The 15836-nt window shown below is 40.9% G+C and overlaps 1 protein-coding gene across 5 annotated transcripts in view; it reads left to right on the forward strand.

Annotated features, from left to right (window-relative positions):
- Window positions 1–15836, forward strand: part of LOC124114804 — a 112592-nt gene that overhangs the window by 54689 nt on the left and 42067 nt on the right. Inside the window, exon 1 of one of the 5 annotated variants that reach the window (XM_046475570.2) lies at window positions 3449–3773. The exons of 3 other annotated variants lie outside the window; for them this stretch is intronic. The gene's annotated coding sequence lies outside the window, so the exon portion shown is untranslated. Of the gene's footprint in view, window positions 1–3448; window positions 3774–11175; window positions 11303–15836 lie in introns of those variants that run through there. One more of the 5 variants, XM_046475569.2, reaches the window with a different exon arrangement.

Raw genomic sequence — 15836 nt, forward strand, 5'->3', positions numbered from 1 at the left:
TGTACACCAGGCTCCATACAGTAGGCTCCATACAATGGCTGCCTACACACTACAGGATCTGTACACCAGGCTCCATACAGTAGGCTCCATACAATGCTGCCTACACACTACATGATCTGTACACCAGGCTTCGTACAGTAGGCTCCATAGAATGGCTGCCTACACACTACAGGATCTGTACACCAGGCTCCATACAGTAGGCTCCATACAATGCTGCCTACACACTACAGGATCTGTACACCAGGCTCCATACAGTAGGCTCCATAGAATGGCTGCCTACACACTACAGGATCTGTACAGCAGGCTCCATACAGTAGGCTCCATACAATGCTGCCTACACACTACAGGATCTGTACACCAGGCTCCGTACAGTAGGCTCCATACAATGGCTGCCTACACACTACAGGATCTGTACACCAGGCTCCATACAGTAGGCTCCATAGAATGGCTGCCTACACACTACAGGATCTGTACAGCAGGCTCCATACAGTAGGCTCCATACAATGCTGCCTACACACTACAGGATCTGTACACCAGGCTCCGTACAGTAGGCTCCATACAATGGCTGCCTACACACTACAGGATCTGTACACCAGGCTCCGTACAGTAGGCTCCATACAATGGCTGCCTACACACTACAGGATCTGTACAGCAGGCTCCATACAGTAGGCTCCATACAAAGGCTGCCTACACACTACAGGATCTGTACACCAGGCTCCATACAGTAGGCTCCATACAATGGCTGCCTACACACTACAGGATCTGTACAGCAGGATCCATACAGTAGGCTCCATACAAAGGCTGCCTACACACTACAGGATCTGTACACCAGGCTCCATACAGTAGGCTCCATAGAATGGCTGCCTACACACTACAGGATCTGTACAGCAGGCTCCATACAGTAGGCTCCATACAATGGCTGCCTACACACTACAGGATCTGTACACCAGGCTCCATACAGTAGGCTCCATACAATGGCTGCCTACACACTACAGGATCTGTACACCAGGCTCCATACAGTAGGCTCCATACAATGGCTGCCTACACACTACAGGATCTGTACACCAGGCTCCATACAGTAGGCTCCATAGAATGGCTGCCTACACACTACAGGATCTGTACACCAGGCTCCATACAGTAGGCTCAATACAAAGGCTGCCTACACACTACAGGATCTGTACACCAGGCTCCATACAGTAGGCTCCATAGAATGGCTGCCTACACACTACAGGATCTGTACAGCAGGCTCCATACAGTAGGCGCCATACAAAGGCTGCCTACACACTACAGGATCTGTACACCAGGCTCCATACAGCAAGATGAGTCGGCAGTCAGTACAGACCAAGATGGATTCAGTGACCTTTCAGTTTCAAAAAGTTTATGAGCCTTCTAGAGATGTGAAAACCCAGTGATGTACAATTCAGTTGCATCCCTAAGGTGGAAAAATAACACACAAGTAATTTATTTATTCCAAGCTGGACAACCAATAAACCACCATGTAAAAACCGCTTTGGTGGGAATAATCAAAATCTATGGCCTTTGAAGCTGAAGATAATGGGGTTTTCATTTTTTCAAAGCTTCCCAATAAAAATATGAATATTCCCCTTGTGTTCTGATCTGTCATGAAGTCGTCGTCTCTGCACAACACAGACAGATCAGGCCTTCTCTGAACAACATCAGCAACCAGCATCGCGTTCTCGCTTAAGTCACAAGAGAGGCAGATTTATTAACAGCAGTCTTTGAAGGCGTGCAAGCTTTTGGTGAACGGATTAGTTTCCCGATCAAGATGAACGCATTTCCATAACTGCTTGTCAGCTGGAGCAGCCATGTTCTGGTTCTTCTTGGTCAATTCTGTGGAAACGCTGGTCGGAGTATTGGTGGAGCCATTTACCTTGCTGCGATCACCTTGTTTATCACTTCTCCTTGACGTCTGCTGGGACCGAGTAATTGTGATCCTAACCTCGCGCCGTGGGAGAGAAAATTGAATTTTGTGAATATTCATCACCTTTGACCGCCTTCCGTGGTCGAGACATGGAAACGAGCTCATATTAAAAGAAATTAAATTAATTCTGTGATGGTGAATTACATGGTCTGCGTCGATGTGACATTGTGCAGTATCTTAGATTGTCAAGGCGCAATCCATCTTGCATATTTTTATTAAAAATTGAAATCTCAAATTCTCAGTAATTTACCATGCTTTGACAGGCCAAAATATTGGTACTGTGGAAATTGAAAGCAGACAAATTAACATATAGATATATGTGAGTGTTTGGATCAATTCTGTTGTGGACCTAAATATGAAGCGTGGAAGAGTTAGTAAATCTAGCATATTGGCTTGTGCTGCGGCTGAATCATTTTAGAAGTGTGATAGTTAGATGTCTACTTGGTTTTTAAAATTCTGATAATCAGATGCATTGAAACAGCTATTGGTTGCTTGTATCTGTCCAGACACTTTTTTATCCCTTGTTCTTTTCTAAAAATTGCATTTAATCTCCATATTTTAATCATAACTTTCCGGTAATTGCATTCCATCTATGAATTTCTTGATATTAATAAATGGACAGATCTTTCTGTTTTTCGAAATCCACATTAAATATATTTTTTATTAATGCCACAGACGTCAGTACAAAATTTTCTTAGTCACAGAATAATGTTTGAATATGACAATGAAATCCATGACTCATATAGCTTCAACAAGTAATACACACGTTATTAATAGGTTAATAATACAGTAAGTTTTATTAGAACAGATTCAGTTTGTAGAATACTCATATTTCATAGTTCTAATAACAGCAGGTCATTTAATATTTAACTTAATTACAGTGTTTGACCGACACAAAGGGTTCTTTTTCAGTTTTTATAATCCTCATATCATATAGTACTAACAGCAAGTCATTTATCATTTACTTAATCACAGCGTTTGATAGTCACCTTTCAAAATAGCAAAACCCCAAGCTCAGCTAGATATACTGTCATAATCCTGTTGTCCCCCTTGCTCTAATCCATTGTCCCATAAAAACCTAATCCATCCCCCGCCCTATGTACTCAATTCAGACATTACGGCCAGTGAGGGACCAACACTCGGTGATTAGCAGTGTGAACTCGGGGCTCATAAGCGCTTCATTAAGTCCACCAAGCTCCGTCTGGACTTGCTAATCACTGGCTATTTGGCCAACAATACATCTTTTCTCCCGGGGTGGAAATTAGGGGCGGGATTAGGGAGTTACAATCTCCCAGTCGTCTCCAGAAGAGCCAGCATTGGCTGGCCCATACAGAAGCCGTTTCTTTATGGCAAGCTAGTTCTTTTTGAAGATGAATATCATTGAATAGAACAATGCCAAATTACCATGAGCTTCTTGCTATGTCTGAAACTTCAGCACGACTGACTACCAGTGACTTCTGGCTGGCTGTCCTTTGAAGACTTGTCTGGTAAGGACAGGTTGATTAAACGGGGTCCGGCCTAGTTGTAAAGTCATTGAGAGACAATACATCTTGTTGTCCCTTAGGGCAAGCACCTGGGTGTCTACAAGCGTGTATCAGATCATTGATTTCTATCTACATGGTAGGCTTTCCTAGCCTGGAGGATATTGTGTTTCGGGATTCAGAGTTGAGGAATTGGGTAATATGTGGGTTGGGGCTTGTTCCTAATCCTTGCTACGGATTACCTGACTTTTGCTGTACAGATCCTAGTAGCCGTGGAAGCTAGTCTTTTTGGGAATACATTTGATCATACTGTGTTGTCCAGACTTGGTGCAGTTGTGGATTATTTTTGGGTAAGTATTATTATTTGGAAGTATGATATCATATTGTCTGTGTGTTTTCCTGAGAACCAGTTAGGTTTATCAAGTTTAAGTAGTTGTCTGGGAATAGGATGAAATGTTAGTGTGAATGTTGAACACTACACATCATGTTAATATGTTAATATTATAATCTATCCAACTACCTTCACCCCCCCCCCCAACCTGGTAGTGCCTTTTTCCTTCACCACCCAACTGCCCCGTGCCCCACCCCTTTAACATACAACTCCTTACCCCCCAAACCCCCTTTACCATCCCAGTGCCTTTTTCCTTCACCCAACTGCCCCGTGCCCCACCCCCTTAACATACAACTCCTTACCCCTCCCCAACTCCCCATCCAACTCCCCAACGCTTGACCTCCCCTTTCCCATTCAACTTCCCCCACCCCCCAACATACATATATATGTGTACATGCATGTTAAATTCCATAATCCCCCAATTATCATATTTCTAATTTATTTATTTTTTTTATGTTGTTTTGAGATGTAATTTGTGGAGTGGGACTGTTGGGTCAGATTTGTTTCAGCGATATTTGTAAAGGTTCTAAAGAAATATATCATTTTAAACCTTGGTGTCTATTTTGTATGCCTGTTTTTAGATCAAAGAAAATGGTTCAACAGAAGTAATTATAACACTCCCTACAGATAATCTTATGATGTTTGTTGTAGTGAAATGTTTGTCAATAAACATGCACCTAATCATCAAACTCATATATCATGTGACAGCTGTAAAAAACTTTATACCTCTGTGTCTACAAACAATTACATATTTTCTTTTTTTTTGCTACATTCTTATTTTGTCTTCATGCATTCAGCCTTATCAGACTATTTCGATGTCAAATCAACAAATCAACAAAGTATGTCATTATAAAGACATAAATTCTCCATTGCCATTTGTCCGAGAACACATTACACATGTCCCAGGATTCTAACAAGACATATAATTACTGTTTATCCTTGACGTCAAAATTCAAAATCCCTGAGTTGGATCCAGCGTGAGAGACTAGAATAAACAATGATCTGTGGAGGCTAAATTGTAGGTTGTATGACGGTAAATGCAGCAATTACTTGAAGCGGCAGCCTATTTGACACAGGCAGACGAAGGGACATGAGTCACATGTCTGAGTCGGCACCGGTCCCCCACTATTGTTCTGCCGCCATTCTGCAGCTTTCTGTTAGCTCACCTTACCAACTAAGTCTTGCCTTGGTCTGCAAGTTTTTGTCTCCAGGAAGTGAGGGATGTAAGTCAAAGTGTTTGATGTGACACCAAAAGCCCAGGTTCAATTCTTGCTGAAAGAATTAATGTTAGTTGATGATATATTAGATATATTTTTTAATGATATATGGAATAAATGAATTTATGGATAATATTTTGAGAATAGGTTGGGTTTTGGATGATAATTGGTTGAAATAGGTACCCAGAACCCATCCTTGTCACAAGAGCCCACTGTGATGAAGATTGGGTCACTATGTGTTTGGCCTTGGTTATGATCATTGGTTTGACGGTACCACACCAGTGCTCGTAGGCTAACCAAATGTTTAAGGCCTCCAACACTTTGGAATTTCCTCACACATCCAGCTGTGCTGCCGTGATATAAATGGAATATTGTTCAAAGTGGCTTCCACACAACCCACTCAGGTTCTGAGCATCTTTGCTTGTTTTTTTAGCTCAGTAAATGAAGGAACCCGTGAACATCTGGGTTCGACTAGGTCCTGATCAACCTATGCTTGCCAAAGAAGGCGACTATGCTTGTCATAAGAGGCCACTAACAGGATCGGGTGGTCAGGCTTGTGTTGATCGATGCTCATAATGTCCATCACTGGATTGTCTGGTCCTGACTGATTATATACAGACTGCTATCATATGGCTAGAATATTGCTGAATGCTGCGTTAAACAACAAACAACAAACAAACAAACAAACAGTAAATGAAGATAGGTTGACCTTGTGTGACCGGTCTGTGTCTGACACTGTACCCTGACGTTAGATCATTGTTTACACTGCCCACCACGGGTTTGTTTGCACGGGTTTGTTTGTTTGTTTGTTTGTTTGTTTGTTTGTTTAACGCCGCATTCAGCAATATTACAGCTATATGGCAGCATTCTGTAAATAATCGAGTCTGGACCAGACAATTCAGTGACTGACATCATGAGCATCGATCTACTCAATTGGAATACGATGACTTGCATCAACCAAGTCAATGAGTCTGACCACCCAATCCCATTAGTCACCTCTTACGACAAGCATAGTTGCCTTTTACGGCAAGAATGGGTTGCTGAAGGCCTATTCTACCCCGGATCTTCACGGGTGACCACCACTGGTGCCCGGTCTGACTCACTCACGAGACTGTTGCATAAAACAGCATTCTCTCACTCACCCACAATGTCCTCAGAGACTTCAGGTCATAGGAGACCAGTTTAATGCAAGATATCAGTCCGTACTGTACATTCAGCAGTTTTATGTAAACGTCAACATAAGCAGAACTTTTGCATTATCAGAGCTCCAGATGAGCTGCGTATCTGCGTGAAATAGGCATCAGAATTGCAGAAATACCCAGTAAAATAAAATCCAAGTGTATCAAATACCCAAAGAAAATTACAGATATGCTACAAAAATAAAACTTGTGCGTATCATCAAAATATTGTGCAAATCAGCAACTTATTTTGAAATTATAAACGGGTATTCCATCAACTTTGCCAAACTCCACGATGACAGTTACATCATGATCATTTGCCATCACACTTTCTTGTGGAAGTATTGTGGTATTTTTGAGTCCTTTAAAGCTCTCGAACCCACACGACACCAGTTTGCAGGGACTAGATGATGAGTGTTTTTAAATATTTAACTAAAATACCCACATGTGTAAAAACTAGTGGGTAACAGAAATTTGAATACCCAGATAGAATTACTGATACCCAATGATTTTAAAATGCATAGGTAAAATACCCACAACACAAAAGCTTATCTGGAGCTCTGCATTATGAAGAAACTGTCACGTTGTATTGGAAGTATTTTCTCTACCGACGTTGTTCGTTGAACCTTGAGCAAACATCCCAGTAATTTGTCATGTGTTTCTGCAGTTAATGAAGTAAGGAGCACTCTGCAGCAACCAGGATCAATAGAGTTGCACCTCGAATCATGGACTCACAGAAGTTATAATTCAAAATTAGATAAACTATTGATAATCATTGGCAAATGAAGATAAAACATTATAGGCCATACAAGCAAATAATAGAATTTCTTCCTCATAAGTTGGACATGAAAATGAAGAAGTTATCGTGTTTGTACTCCGCCCATCAATTTCATGCTCTCCATGTCAGTCCGGCGTAATCACTTGCGATCAGAGAGGATGCTGCCCGAATTATAGGTGACCTTGAGGTCACCACACATTCATTCCTCAACACAAATTTCCCAGCAAGCTTTGTAGAGCTGTCAAAACATTTCAATCAATTGAATGAAGGTATTGATGAGTCATTGGAGGAAAACATTCACTTGTAGATTCTGTCCCAAAAAGATGAAAAATGTATTTGACACATTTTCAAAACTGTTATGTTAAAACCTAAATGCATTTAATGAACTTTTTTTCTTATCCAATGGTGTTGAGTACAGTAATTGTTGTTTCCTTTGAAAAAACTATCAAGGAAGATCATTAGGAAACAATTTTGTGAAATTTGTCTTTTATTTGAAAAAATAGCTTGTTTAAATTTGGGTTTTCAAATTTGTTCAACAATCACACGTTGAAAATTACAAGAACATGTTTACCCTTGACGATATATTTTTATTATGTTGAAAGCATTTGAAGTGTTTCCTTGCGATGTTTGTGCAACAAGGAAGATACATATTGCAGTCTGTATGCCACCTTCCTGTATACACATGATAAACATATTCTTGCTAGACAAACAGAACCCAAATCATACATAATTCCTACAGATATCACCACCTTGACATGCAGCAAGTGGAAGCTTCTCCCACGATCTGCAACACCCTGTCTACATGTGCTGGTGTTCTTCTCAAGTGAGACTGCAATGCATTTCAAATTGGAATTATTCAGGGTTTAGGAAAACAAAAGATTTCGATCTGGAGCCAGAATAAACAGTTATTTCCTGACAATGAGTATGAGTGAGAAATCTTATTAAGCCGAAATTTCTTGAAGGGCACAGTCTGTCAACATTACATTGGCATCGACCAATGCCGTGCATTGATAGACGCTCGACGTTTCTCCCCGGAGAGTTCTTTGCCTCATTCTTTGCCGATTCTTCTCATATCCTCGCAGTTTGTTGGCAACTGTGAAATCCTTTCGTTACAGTTATGCTCGGAGGATTTAGCAGCAAAATATTATGGCTATAAAACTGTATGTGATGGATTGAGAGTGATGAAAGTAATATCTTGTGGTCTAATGTACATTATGGCCGCTGAGGCATGGCAAGCAGGGCAATATACAGCGCTCCTAGCGGATAACCTGTGGAGGGGCTGTGACGCGGGGAACAACTGGGGATGTAATGGACACTGGAATGGGCTGTGTTGGGAATATTGCATTCCGTTTCATGCACACTTCTTTCTGTGTCAGATTTATGTCTTACTCATAGTTTGCATCCAATGATAATAATAATAATAATAATAATAATAGGTTCTTTTGTTGTTTAACATCTCACACAGCAATATTCCAACCATAAGCTGCTGGTCTGTACATAATTGAATCTGGACCAGACAATCCAGTGATTGACATCATGAACATCGATCTATGCAACTGGGATACAATGACATGTTTCAAGCAAGTCAGCGAGTCTCTTCTCCCCTTACGACGAGCATGTGTTGCTGAAGACCAATTCTAACCCAGATCTTCACAGGGGGAGATAAGCTTTGATTGCTGAAGACTGATTCTAAGCCGGTTCTTCACTGGGGAATAATAACAGGTGACTTATGAATCATAACGTTCCACTCCATGTTAACCCTGGACAGATCAGTGTGCATTCAGTTTGCATTCACAGCTTATGGGGAGTCTGAAATCCTGTGAGGTGCAAGATGCAAGGGTTTACAATGTAAACTTTACATGATCATCTTCATCCTACCGGGTACCCATTCACTGCTGGGTGAAAACAGTGAAATCTTAAACAAAATTACAAAGTATGTAGTGGATGTATCACTCTTAAGCAATGGATAGAAAGAACAAATATTTCTGAGAGCTAATATGGCTGTCATGTCGGGAAGTGATGTGAAGATTTATGAGGATACTCAAGCTGTGTCATCACCTGTTTCCTGATGTAGGGGATCCTACAGCCTGTATGTTAGAATACCATAGTTTCCTTGAATGGAAGAGGTTAATCTGATGAGTGAGCGAGTGAGTGAGTTGGGTTTAACGCCACTTTTAACAGTATTCTAGTTATATCGCAACGTGTCAGCTTAATGTGGGAGGAAAGCCGGAAGTGATGCAGGTCTCAGACGTTTACCACTTAGGTGAAGCCCATGAGCATAGGTATGGTGTTGACAAACCTAGAAACATAATTGGGGCGAACCAGGATTTGAACCCACAATCATAGGTTTCTGGCGTGCTCCAGGGACGCAACTCTACACAGTGAATCACAGCGCCTTAGACGACTGGGACACCTATGCCCCCGTTAATCTGATTAAGCTGAACCACTGGTAGAGCAGGCCGCAGTGTCATTCAGTCCAGTCCAGTAGCAGTAGGGGAGCTGCAGAGTACATCCAGATATGGGACAGTGTTGAATCGGTCAAGTACGCTGTTGTTTCAGTATGTCAAAACTATGTTCTTTACTAAGATTCTTGACATATTTCCTCCAGTGATTAATCTGTACAGCTAACACAGGAAAGTGAGATAAATATCCCCCTGTTAATGTATGTATGTACCCTACACACAAACAGCGGAGTTACATTCCTTACAGCCCATGGAGAGTCAGAGTAGATTCCTGTTCCCCATGCTTATCATCAGAGTCGAAAGGAAATTACAGTTGGATGGACACAATGTGTGACATGCCTGGTGGTGTATCCATAGGCTGGTTGCTGGTGTGTCTCCCACTTTCAATGAATTATCTAATATATCGATTTATCTAATATATCGATTTCACTATATCCAAGCTGCTCAAATTCAATTAAAACATTGCTTGTGCAGGTAACTTTTATTGCCAAGATGCACCCAGTGCAGGTAACACTTCCCACCACAGCAGTTATAATTGAAAAAAGGGGAAAACGGAATTCTTTTAGATTTGGCTGCAAATCTTTTTAAATCTAGGAAACAAAAGTTTATGAAATTATTGAAATAAACAGTTGGCTGAATGCAGTGAGCCTGTAAAACTAATTCTTCACCCTTCCCACTTGGACAGTCACTCATGAGGTTACAATCACATCAGACACTTTGAAACTTCTTTTTGAGGTGGGACTTTACTATATATTGATGATGTGAAAAGCCATGTACAGATTTACCCAAAACAAAATACTGGAGCACATTCTCAAGTTTATGTTCTCTTTGAATTTATTTGATATTAAAAATAACTGAAAATACAGTCTTTCAATTTATGATAAACTGGTGCAGCCATTTTTTTGGTTGTGCAACCTGATAAATTTACTTGGTTGCACCTGGTGCAGGTGGTAAAACTGAATGAAATCGTACCTGTGTTGATGACTGAGGCATACAGATGTGATCTCTCACATGATCCCTAGTGTCAATCAACAGATGCCTGTGTCTGTTTGTAGTTCTAGTTCTACCCTTTAAACATTTTTATTGATGTAATCACATAGTGAAAAGCAACTGTTGTCCTGTGCTATATGGGCTGTGTTGTGGCAGGACAGGGATTTTTTTAGAACACTTTATTTAAGAAGGGAGGTATTTATAGACTCAACATATCATGTAGTGAGTGAGTATGGTTTTATGCTGCTTTTAGCAATATTCCAGCAATTTCACAGTGGGGGACAACAGAAATGGGCTTCATGCATTGTTCCCATGTGGGGACTGGAACCTAGGTCTTCGGCGTAACGATCAAACGCTTCAACCACTAGGCTACGCCACCACTCCTCAACGTATTGAGTGTCGAGTGTTTGGGATATATTTGGGATCTTTTCTGCCTTCACAAGTTGGTGTGAACCAGGGCTACCACCTTTGTACTTATGTGTCATTGTTAACATTGGTCGTTATGTCATTGCTTGGAAATTGTTGTGCTTACTAAGCTTAAGATATCTTATATATTAGGGTATTGTTAACTTGATTTGGGAATAATAATTCAGCTAAGTTCAAATTTTGAATACGCTGACAGTATAGTTAGATATTAAGATTTCAAGTTATGTTGTGCAAGAGCAGTTATTTACACACACCCAAGATCTTGTTGAAAGTGTTCACTATAACATTTTACACTAAGCAATTGCCCGACCTACCCAAGGTTGAGTTTAAAGTGTCCATGTTTATATGGCTGTCTACCTGGCTGCAGTCTCTGTGGTGTCTTATGTGACTTTGTGTATGGTTGTCCCGGTCAACCCCGATCACCTGCAGCCATTCATGTAAGTGTGCATATACGTAGGGCAGTGTCACAGCAGGTCACACTGTCATGTCTCCAGACACGCTGATGGGGGAATTACATAATGCAGACAAATTGGGAAGTTATGTTGTTGGTTGTTCACATGTCTTGCTTTCTGTGACACAAATAACGCCTGTATTTGTCATGGCTGTTCAAACAGGCCAAGCTTTCATGATGCATCAGTGTGCAAAGTGAACCCTAGCTGTGCTCATATAGTCTGTCAGTTCTGGGGTATTATCAGTACAATGATGACATGCTGAATGTTAAGATATGAGCTGCGACGAAGCTTGTCGTAAAAGGCGACTAACAGGATCAGGCTCGGGTGGTCAGGCTCGCTGACTTGGTTGATGCATGTCAATCGAATCCCAATTTGTGGATCGATGCTCATGATATCAATCACTGGATTGTCTGGTCCAGACTCGATTATTTACAGACCGCTGTCATATAGCTGGAATATTGCTGAGTGTGGCGTAAAACAACAAACAAACAAAACTATGCATGTATAGGCTGACGGCCCTCATAGTGACATACCCTTGCTTGTTGAGGGTGACAAGGCATCTGGCACATGCCAACTAATTTGTCTTGGCATCCATTTTAAGAACTCTTGAGTCACCTCAGTGTACACAGCTGGTACAAGGAAATTAGACTGGAATTTCACAGAGAATGCCTGTCCATGCGTGGTCATTGGCTTAATTAGGCCTACATAGTTTATTGATTGTCACTCTTTGCAAGATAAGAAATACAAACTATGTTTTAACATTGAAATGTTGGCATCTGCGTACCATCCAGTGAACTGCACTGCAGCATCCAGAATACCACGCAACAGGGTTCGGCATCCGGTGTACCAAAAGAGGTTGGCACCCTGATTATTGTGGACATGGGATTTCCCTTCATCTACGTATTTGCAAGCCCTGGGGACTCCATATTATTAGGAGGCCCTGATAGTGAAGCTGTGATCCTACTGCACCATCAGCAAATAAGATACAAAGTCGGTGTCATGCTTATACTTACTATTGATTGGGATTTCCTTCATGAAGTAAAACTTAGTGGTTCACAGAAGGAAGTCTGACATGGACCGTCATAACATTGATTGTACTTTTTATCTGAACTATTAGATACAGCTGCCATACATGCTTCAGCTACTTAGTGTCAGTCATTCCAACATCCACAGTGTTTTGCATCCAGGTGGACTTGTTTTATTGGTGTCCATTCTTTAGTTGAGTATTTAGGATGCAACATTTTGTGTGGCAAAACCTGCATAAAAGTAAGGTTAAGAAGTGGAGAATTCGCCAAATGATTGTCAAATATGTTTTTTAGAGAGCAAAAATACATTGAAGTATTTTGAAATTAGGAATGAGAGGGGATTTTTATGCTGTCATTGCAGAAATATTGCAGGCATACCCTGACGTCAATATTAAGAAGGTTCATGGGGTCCTTGAGGTTTGCTCCTTTGGTATCTAGGGATTCCCTAAATAGTCCACTATTAACATCAGGGTTAGACAAGGTCCCCTTGACTTTCATGGGTAATTCCAACACTGCTTATCACTACAGCATGACAGAAGAATCATGTCTAGACCAGCCAAGCCATCGGGTGATGATTGCGTGGGTTGTGATCCATGTCCATTGTCATACAGGCCTTGCTGTGTCTCAGATCCAGCATGCAGATCATGGAGCAGCAGGGTTTGCTTGCTTGAATTGTTCTGTGAAGATTAATGTCGGCTTTGCACTGAACATACAATGTGAAACATGCATTCAACCCACATTAAATGTCTTATCTTGTGATTTGCTTTGTTTGGTTGTTTGGTGCTGCACTCTGAATGTTTCTGCTAAATCATGGCAGCCTGTAAGCTCTGAATAAAATTGGCAAGCTGCCATCCCGATGAAATTCCCCCCAGCTCAAATCGTTTTGATTTAGGTTTATGATGGTTTTGTTGTTAATATTTGAAGTTCAAGCAGTTAAAAAATAAAGAAGTTCCTACCTACCAAATGTCAGACCATCGGGTCGGGTTGCCCGAAACCAACAAGACAGTTTCATAATGATGGCCTAAATAATCAAGTCTTAGCCAGACAAACCAGTGATTGATATTATGAGCAATGTCCAATTACACATTCAAGGTATGTACACATTCAACAAATGTAGGGATCTAGAACCTTCTCGGGCCAAGGGTTAATGTTTTCCGGGTGGCACGGGTGGCCCAGTCGTCTAAGGCGCCGCGATTTGCTGTGCAGTTACATCCCTCGGGCACGCCAGAAACCTGTGATTGTGGGTTCGAATCCCGGTTTTTAGGTTTGTCAGCACCATACCCGTGCTCGTGGGTTTCACTGAAGTGGTAAACGTCTGAGACCTCCATCACTCCGGGCTGACACACTGTGATATAACTGGAATACTGTTAAAAGTGGCGTTAAACCCAACTCACTCACTCACTCACTCACTCACTCACTCACTCACTCACTCACTCACTCACTCACTCACTCACTCACTCACTCACTCACTCTTCCGGTGGATTGAGGAATCGCCATTCCCGTACAGAAATCTGATATGACCTTCAGTTATCATTGGGAAATGCAGTTAGGGTTCTGATAAATGAGTGATTTGTACAAAAATTGTAGGGATCTAGAAATTGAACAAACGTAGGTAAGTACACATTCAACAAATGTAAGGTCAAGGGTCAGGTTATGTCACAGGCTGATGCAGTACGTTTTCAACATAATACGTTCAGAGCCAGATTAACACTGGAGTTTGTTCCTGGTAGCTTTAAGCTCAAGACCAACACTTCCTTCCGCCTTGCTGTATATTCACAATTGTTAACCTTATGCCAACTCATGACCCAGCTCAATCAGCTAAATGACCAGCGACAACAATCAGAAAGGTGGTAAATATGCATGGATATGTATCATTAATAGAAGCCAGTATCTACCCCCCTCAGGACTTGCCTCACAGGAACTGGAGTGAATAAGTACCAAATCCCGGTGGATACGTCTTTGAATACGCAGATTTGGGTCCATAATCAGGAACTCCGATAACATGCCGCTGAGACTTCACATGGGACCAAACTGCTAGTGAAGTCACTGTGGCCATGTTCACGGAATGTTCCTGCCTTCTGCTCTCAATTGGAATACCGTTACAATATGGTTATTGATTGCTTCTAGGGCCAAGGGTTAATTTCTTCCGGTGGATTGAGGAATCGCCATTCCAGTACAGCAATCTGATATGACCTTTAGTGATCATTGGGAAATGGTGAAATTGCAGTTAGGGTTCTGATAAATGAGTGAATTGTACAAAATTGCATTTGTGGATTATAAAGAATGATGGTGCTGCAGATGGTGATTGGGGTCTTGTATAGCATGGCAGATGGACCATTCATGCAATTAGCGTCGCACCAAGAGGTGAGATCTTCCACACAACAGTCACAGTCAAATGAAAGCATACATTCTTGCAAATGTGATTTAATGATAAAGTAGGGGCTAATTTAGATACAGTATTGATCATACTGTCACTTTGTGTAAGAAAGGTATTTATGTAGTGTAAGATGTGTCCGAAATGACGTGAAGCAGGAAATACCTCTAATGTTCAGAGCAGCAGACTCGTTTTGTCCTGATGTTTTATGATGGGGAAAGGTTCTTCTGGAATTGTAAGGGCAGATAATTCAGTATTCATTGGAATCTTAGAGTGTGGAATGTAATTTCTGCAAAGGGTTCCTTCGACATTTATTGTTTGGTACATGATAATGGTGATTGTTAAATTATACTGGTGGGATTCAAATGATATTTTGTGCCATATTGATCTACTGAAAGTATAATTTTCTCATTCTGATGTTGTTTTTGTGGTGATGAGAACGTTGGTTAGTTTTGTTTCTATTTACACAAATATAGCATCAGACATGGTATGTCCACAGATATTGAAAAGATTATTATTTCACCAAGGTTTCCAACAATTTCCTTTGTCCACTGAAATATTCTAATCTTGTTATGCTCGTCCAATAGAATATTTATAAGCCTGTTTTGAAAAAGCACTTTTTCCATTGAACCTTACACATTTTTCACGAACAATTGATTGAGAAGATTTGAATATTTAAGGACTTGTGGGACAATGATGTGGGATGAATCCACTGCTTAGTATTCAGGGTTATGTCCACTTCATCCCTGGACGTCAGAGTCTGACCGTGGCAATGGGAATAATATTCTACTTGTATTTGTTTCTCTTGCTAGAAAATGTATAGGTTTTCATCATTTTAGCCTTGATGCCAAAAGTGGAATTTACAAAATGAATTTTGAATTGTGTATAGATCTGTTTGATCAAAGCTGACAGAATGAATAATTTACAGGTTTTGTGAGGAAAGAAGTAGAATTTGTAAAGTAGATGTCATGTAGTACTCTGTATGTTTGGATTGTTATGTCATCTTCTGAACCATGTACTCTTAAGCTTCAGTTGACTTTGGATAGAATCATTTGGAGAATGTTTGGGTCTGTATATAGTGGGTGTTTGAGCTGGGAGTTTGGAGATTGGCTTTGGTTTG

This window comes from Haliotis rufescens, unplaced genomic scaffold (assembly GCF_023055435.1).
Source record: "Haliotis rufescens isolate VD_foot unplaced genomic scaffold, xgHalRufe1.0.p SCAF_2, whole genome shotgun sequence".
Lineage (NCBI taxonomy): Eukaryota > Metazoa > Mollusca > Gastropoda > Lepetellida > Haliotidae > Haliotis > Haliotis rufescens.